This window comes from Ovis canadensis, chromosome 3 (assembly GCF_042477335.2).
Source record: "Ovis canadensis isolate MfBH-ARS-UI-01 breed Bighorn chromosome 3, ARS-UI_OviCan_v2, whole genome shotgun sequence".
In the NCBI taxonomy this organism is placed as follows: Eukaryota; Metazoa; Chordata; class Mammalia; order Artiodactyla; family Bovidae; genus Ovis; species Ovis canadensis.
The window spans coordinates 154,437,261-154,444,596 of record NC_091247.1 but is presented as its reverse complement, the minus strand read 5'-3'; the positions used below and the strand labels follow the sequence as shown (position 1 = coordinate 154,444,596).

At 38.8% G+C, this 7,336-nt stretch overlaps 1 non-coding gene across 1 annotated transcript; it reads right to left on the bottom strand.

Annotated features, from left to right (window-relative positions):
- Positions 1–2,938: 2,938 nt before the first annotated feature.
- On the bottom strand, positions 2,939–3,011 carry TRNAS-GGA (transfer RNA serine (anticodon GGA)). Its single transcript has one exon. It is a non-coding gene; the product is annotated as a tRNA-Ser (tRNA).
- Positions 3,012–7,336: the final 4,325 nt, after the last annotated feature.

Genomic DNA, 7,336 nt, shown 5'->3' with positions numbered 1-7,336 from the left:
AGTCTCTTATGATCCTTTGTATTTCTGTGTTGTCTGTTGTAACTTTTTTTTTCATTTCTAATTTTATTGATTTGAAACATCTCTCTTTTTTTCTTGATAAATCTGGCTGACAGTTTGTCACTTTTATTTACTGAAAGAACCAGTTTTTAGTTTTATTGATCTTTGCTATAGTCCCCTTCACTTCTTTTTCATTTATTTCTGTTCTGATCTTTATGATTTCTTTCCCTCTACTAAATTTTGGGCTTTTAGTTCCTTTTTATTGTTGCTGTAAGTGTAAATTTAGGTTGTTCACTTGGTGTCTGTCTTGTTTCTTGAGGTAGGTTTGTATTGCTATAAACTTTCTTCTTAGCACTGTTTTTATTGCATCCCATATGTTTTGAGTGTCATGTTTTCATTGTCATTTGTTTCTAGACATATTTTGATTTCCTTTTTAATTTCCTCAGGTTCATTGGCTATTCAGTAGTGTATTACTTAGCCTCCACATGCTTGTGTTTTTTAGTTTTCTTTTTCCTTGTAGTTGATATCTAATCTTATAGCATTGTGGTCCAAAAAGATGCTTGAAAAGATTTCAATTTTTAGTATTTACCAAGGCTTGATTTATGGTCCAAGATGTAATCTATCCTGGAGTATATTTCATGTGCACTTGAAAAAAAAGTGAAATCTATTGTTTTTGGATGAAATGCCCTGTAGTTGTTAATTAGGTCCAAATGGTCCAATGTACCATTTAAAACTTATGTTTCTGAACTAATTTTCTGTCTGGTTGATTTGTCCATTGGTATGAGTGCTATATTAAAATCTCCCGCTCTTATTGTGCTACTGTTGATTTCCCCTTTAATATTTGTTAGCAGTTGCCTTATGTACTGAGGTGTTCCTATGTTTTGAAAGTTGCTCAGTCATGTCCAACTGTTTGTGACCCCAGGACTATAGAGTCCATGGAATTCTCCAGGCCAGAATACTGCAGTGGGTAGCCTTTCCCTTCTCCAGGGGATCTTTCCAACCCAGGAATCAAACCAGGGGTCTCCTGTGTTGCAGGTAGATCCTCTACCAACTGAGTTATCAAGGGAATTCCTCCTCCTATGTTAGGTATACATATGTATATATATATATTTCTAATTATTATATCTTCTTGTTGGCTTGATCCCTTGATCATTATGTATTGTCCTTTGTCTCTGTAATGGTATTTATTTTATCTGATATGAGTATTGCTACTCCTGCTTTATTATAATTTTCATTTGCAAGGAATACCACTTTCTAGCCTCTCACTGTCAGTCTGTATGTGTCCCTAAGCTTGAGGTGGGTTTCTTGTAGACAGCATATATAAGGGTCTTGTTTTTGTATTTATTCAGCCAATTTGTATCTTTTGGTTGGAGCATTTAGCCCATTTACATTTAAGGTAATTATTGATAAGTATGAATTTACTACCATTCACTTCATTGTTTTAGGTTTGCTTTAATAAGCCTTTCCTTTTTGTGTTTCCTGTCTATAAAAGTTCCTTTAGCATTTGTTGAAGAGCTGGTTTGGTGGTGCTGAATTCTCTTAACTTTTGCTTATCTGTAAAGCTTTTGATTTCTCTTTTGAATCTGAATGAGGTCCTTGCTGGATAGAATAATCTTGTTTGTAGGATTTTCCCTTTCATCACTCTAAGTATATCCTGCTATTCCCTTCTGGTTGCAGAGTTTCTGTTGAAATACCAGCTGATAGCCTTATTGGTATCCCCTTGTATTTTTTTTTTTAATGCTTTTCCCTTGATGCTTTTAATATTTGTTCTCTGTGTTTAATCTTTGTTAATTTAATTAATATGTGTCTTAGTGTGTTTCTCCTTGGGTTTATCCTGTATGGGACTCTCTGGGTTTCCTGGACCTGAGTCGCTATTTTCCTCCCATTTTAGGGACATGTTCTATTATAATCTCCTCAAATATTTTCTTATGACATTTGCTTTTATCTTCTTCTGGGACACCTATGATTCAAATGTTACACCATTTACTGTTGTCCCAGAGGTCTCTGAGGCTGTCCTCATTTCTGTTTGTTTTTTTCCTTTATTCTGCTCTGCTTCAGTTTCTACCATTGTATAGAAGATACCATTGTATCTTTCATCTTACTTATCCATTCTTCTGATTCAGTTACTCTACTGCTGGTTCCCTCTAGTGTATTTTTAATCTTATTTAGTGTGTTGTTCATTGCTGATTGTTTAGTCTAATTCTTCTGTGTCCTTATTGAACATTTCTTGCATCATCTTGATCTGTGCCTCCGGCCTATTTATCTGTGCCTCCATTTTGTTTTGAAGATTTTGGATTATCTTTACTATCATTTCTCTGAATTCTCTTTCAGGTAGACTACGTATTTCCTCCTCATTGTTCAGTCTTGTTTTTTTTTTTTTTTTTTTTACCATATTCCTTTATCTGCTGCAAATTTCTTGTCTTTTCATTTTGTTTAATTTACTATATTTGGAACCTCCTTTCTGCAGGCTGGAAGGTCATCAGTTCAGTTCAGTTCAGTCACTTAGTCAACTGTGTCCGACTCTTTGTGATCCCTTGGACTGCAGCATGCCGGGCTTCCCTGTCCATCACCAACTCCCAGAGCTTGCTCAAACTAATGCCCGGCGAGTCAGTGATGCCATCCAACCATCTCATCCTCTGTCATCCCCTTCTCCTGCATTCAATCTTCCCCAGCATCAGGGTCTTTTCCAGTGAGTCAGTTCTTCACATCAAGTGGCCAAAGTATTAGAGCTTCAGCTTCAGCACCAGTCCTATGGAACTATGATATGATAGTCCTATCAGAACTATGTAGCTATTGAAGGTCCTAAGTAAGTAAAGTAAAGTCGCTCAGTAGTGTCTGACTCTTTGCAACCCCATGGACTGAAGCCTACCAGGCTCCTCCCTCCATGGGATTCTCCAGGCAAGAGTACTGGAGTGGGTTGCCATTTCCTTCTCCAGGGGATCTTCCTGACCCGGGGATTGAACCCGGGTTTCCTGCATTCCAGGCAGGCACTTTAACCTCTGAGCCACCAGGGAAGCCCATTGAAGGTCCTAGCTCCTCTTAACTGTGAAGTCTGCCCCCTGTGGTGCAGTTGAACTAGTGCCTTTTAAAGGTTTCCTGGTTGGGGAAGGGAGTGGGCTTGTGCCTGTGTTTTGGTGGATGGAGCTGAATCTAGTCTCTGTGTAGGGCAGTGCTGTGTGCCGTAATGTGTTTTGGGGTATCTATGGGTTTGGTATGACTTTTGGCAATCTGCCTACTAATGTGGAGGTTTGTGCTCCTGCTTTGCTGAAGGATTGGCATGGGGTGTCCTGCACTGGAGCTTACTGGCTCTTGGCTGGAGCTTGGTCTCAGTGATGAGATGTATGCCTTTGGGCAGGCTCTCATCTATTACATGGTCCTTGAGTTGAGTCAGCTACCTCTGGGATTCAGGCCCAACCTCTTAGAGTAATATCAAGACTTCTCAGGCAATACAGCACAGAAGAGAAAACTCCCATATTAATGGTGAAACAATTCAACAGCCAAAAACACCTAGAGAGATTCACAGGCTTATATAGAGAACAGAAGAAGAAAAGGAGAAGAAGGGATGAGAAGGTGAATAGGAAGAGTGAAAAGAGAAGAGAGCAATCAAGGCAATAATCAAACCCTTAAGTGAAAAATTAGACTCTCAAAGGTACAAAACTGAATACAAAATATTGAAAATAAAAAATAAAAAACCTAGAAAAAACAGACTCTCAAAAATACAAAATTAAAAAAAACATTGAATAGAAAATATATAGAATTTATTTTTAAAATAATGTATTTTAAAGATAAAATTAACTTATAAAAATAAAAATTAAAGAAATAATAAAGAACCTTATTAGATAATATGAGAAAAAAAGGGAGGACAGTATTTTAAAAATAAAAAAATATGGGTGGGGAGTATATATAGAGTGGTAGTGAGAGGGACGTCTGAATGATTCCTCTGTTTTCCTGCTCCAGTATTATTGCCTATTCAGAAAGTCTTCCAATATATCTAGGAAGCTCTCTGGACCTGTTATGGGCAGTGTGGAGTCAGTTCAGACTCAGTTCTTCCCTTGCTCCAGCTTGTAATTTCTCTTAAAGTCTACATTTGACTCTAAAGTGCATAGCCTCAGATTAATTGTGGGAATTTAAACTGCTGCACCTGTCACTGTTCTTTCTTTTGCTCATGCTTTTGCTGTGATTTTTGCCCCACCTCTCCTTGAAAGTCTCTCTCCAGTGTCTGATCTCTGCCCTGACATAGGAGATAAAACTGGCTTCTTCTTTGGGCTCACTTGCTCAGTTGCCCTGTAGAGAGGGAGGAATACTGAAAATACTGCTGGAGTGTGTGGGGAGTGCTTGCTGTGGCTGGGCCACATGGAGGTTCACCTCAGCCTGAGGCGAGTTATGTGTTTCCAAAGAGGAGTTGGACCCAGACTGTGACACTTATGACAGTGCTAAGCCGCTAAAAATCCCAGGAAGACATAGGTAGCAATCCATGGATTTTCATAGCTTGGCAGTAGTCACAATCTCTTGACTGTACTGGCACCTTGCCTTCTGCTGCTGACAATCATGTGCCTACTTCCCAGACTGTCTCTGGGGCCATAGACCATAGCCAGCTTGCCCCATTTTGGTAGTCACTAGAGTATGGTCCTTTGTTCTGTGGGCATAAGCAGACTTAGAGTACTGTGCTAGGGCCGTCCCATGGAATGTTCTTTTGTTTCTCTGGTGGCCCAATGGATTTTCCTTTTTTTTTTTTTTGCCATATTATCTTCATAGCAGTTAGCCCCAGTCCCCTCCCTGAGGACCAGCCCCTGAAGCTTAAGCCTCCACACCCAGCCCCCACTCACTGCAGGTGAATGCAAGTATGTGAGCCATTTCTTAGCTGGAAATTGCTGTTTGGCACAATCTCTGTAGTGCATTTTCTCTGCTTTGCCTCGTGCTTTCCTCTGAGGATCCAAAGTTCCCTGCTGATCCCACCTGTGAGGGGGTTTCTTATTGTTTGGAAATTCTCCTACTTTGTGACTTCCTCGCTGGGACAAGGGTCCCCATTCTGAAATCCTTTGTCTTCCCTTTTGTCTTTATCTTTTGTCCTACTTCATTCAGAGGAGATTGATTTGCCCTTCTGGACTTCTGGGGTCCTCTGACAGTGTTCAGAAGATATCATGTGGGAATTGTTCCACATACAGATGATTTTTTGGTATATTTGTGGGGGAGAAGGTGGTGTCATCTTATTCCTCCACCATCTTGAAGCCATCTCCCTCCATTGTATATTCTTGCCTCCTTTGTCAAAGATAAGGTACCCATAGGTGAGTGAGTTTATCTCTGGACTTTTTACCTTATTCCATTGGTCTATATTCCTGCTTTTTTTTCTTTTACCAGCACCCATACTGCCTTGATAACTTTAGCTTTGTAGTATATTCTGAAGTCAGAAAGATTTATTCTTTTGGCTCCATTTTTCTTTATCAAGATTGCTTTGGCTATTCAGGGTCTTTTGTGTTTCCATACACAATGTGAAAATTTTTCTTCTTGTTCTCTGAAAAATGCCATTGGTAATTTGATAGGAGTTATTGATGTGAAGAACTGACTCATTTGAAAAGACCCTGATGATGGAAAAGATTGAGGGTGGGAAAAGAAGGGGATGGCAGAGGATGAGATGGTTGGATGGCATCACCGACTCAATGGACATGAATTTGAGTAGACTCTGGGAGTTGGTGATGGACAGGGAAGCCTGGTATGCTGCAGTCCATGGGGTCGCAAAGAGTTGGACACAACTGAGCTACTGGACTGAACTGAACTGAACTGAACTGATGTTCCCACTGGCATTTTCCAAATTGTTTGTAGTTTGATTTTGTAGATATTTTTCTTCTCTTGTATATCGTGACTATATAAGTCAATTTAACATTTGTTGTAATGCTGGTTTGGTGGTAGTAAATTCTCTTAACTTTTGCTTGTTTGAAAAGCTTTTGATTTCTCCATCAATTTTGAATGAGGTCCTTGTCAGGTAGAATAATCTTGGTTGTAGATTTTTCCCTTTCAGTACTTTAAATATATCCCGCTATTCCCTTCTGGCCTGCAGAGTTTCTGCTGAGAGATCAGCTTTTAAACATAAGGCCTTTCCCTTGTATGCTAGGTGTTGCTTTTCCCTTGCTTCTTTTAATATTCTTTCTTTGTATTTAATCTTTGTTAACTTGATTAGTATGTGTCTTGGTGTGTTTCTCCTTGGGTTTATCCTGTATGGGACTCTTTGCACCTCTTGGACTTGATTGACTATTTCCTTTTCCATGTTGGGAAAATTTTCAACTATAATCTCTTCAAAATTTTCCTCATACCCTTGCTTTTTTCTCTTCTGGGACTCCTATAATTCAAATATTGGTGCATTTGATGTTGTCCCCAAAGTCTCTGAGATTGTCCTCAGTTCTTTTCATTCTTTTTACTTTATTCTCCTCTTCAAAAGTGATTTCCACTGACTCCTTCTTCTTTTATGTTCCAGGTCACCGATTCATTCTTCTACTTCAGATATTCTGCTATTGATTCTTTGTAGAGTATCCTTAATTTCAGTAATTGTATTGTTTATTCTTTAATTGTCCTAGGTGTTTGTTAATTGATTCTTGCATTTTCTCCATTCTGCTTTCAATGTTTTGATCATCTTTATTATCATTATTCTGAATTCTTTTTCAGGTAGTTTGCCTATTTCCTCTTCATTTATTTGGACTTTTTTGTTTCTAGTTTGTTCCTTTATTTGTGCAGTATTTCTCTACCTTTTCATTATATTTTTAAACTTATTGTGTTTGAGGTCTCCTTTATCCAGGCCTCAAGGTTGAATTTTTTGTTCCTTTTGATTTCTGCCCTGCTAAGGTTGGTGCAGTTGTTTGTGTAAGCTTAGTATGGGGTGAGATTTATGCTGAGTTTTGTTTGTTTGTTTGTTTATCCTCTGATGGGCAAGGCTGAATATGGTGGTAATCCCGTCTATCGATGATTCAGTTACATTGTTGTTTTGTTTGTTGTTGTTTGGATGAGGTGTGCTGCATAGGGTGCTCCTGGTGGTTGGGGAATGCCAGGTCTTGTATTCAAGTGGTTTCCTTTGTGGGAGTTCTCACTATTTGATACTTCCCCCTACGGTTAGTTCTCTGGTAGTCTAGGGTCTTGGAGTCAGTGATCCCACTTCAAACACTCAGGACTTGATCTCTGGTCAGGAATGAGGATTCCACAAGTGGTCTGTTATGATATTAAGTGAGATTAAAACAAATACCCATAAACGAGAAACCAAAGATGAACCCCAGATGAATGACAGTTACAAAATCAGGCAACTTATAATTAAAATAATGGAATATACACATATACATAAATATCCATAAGCAAA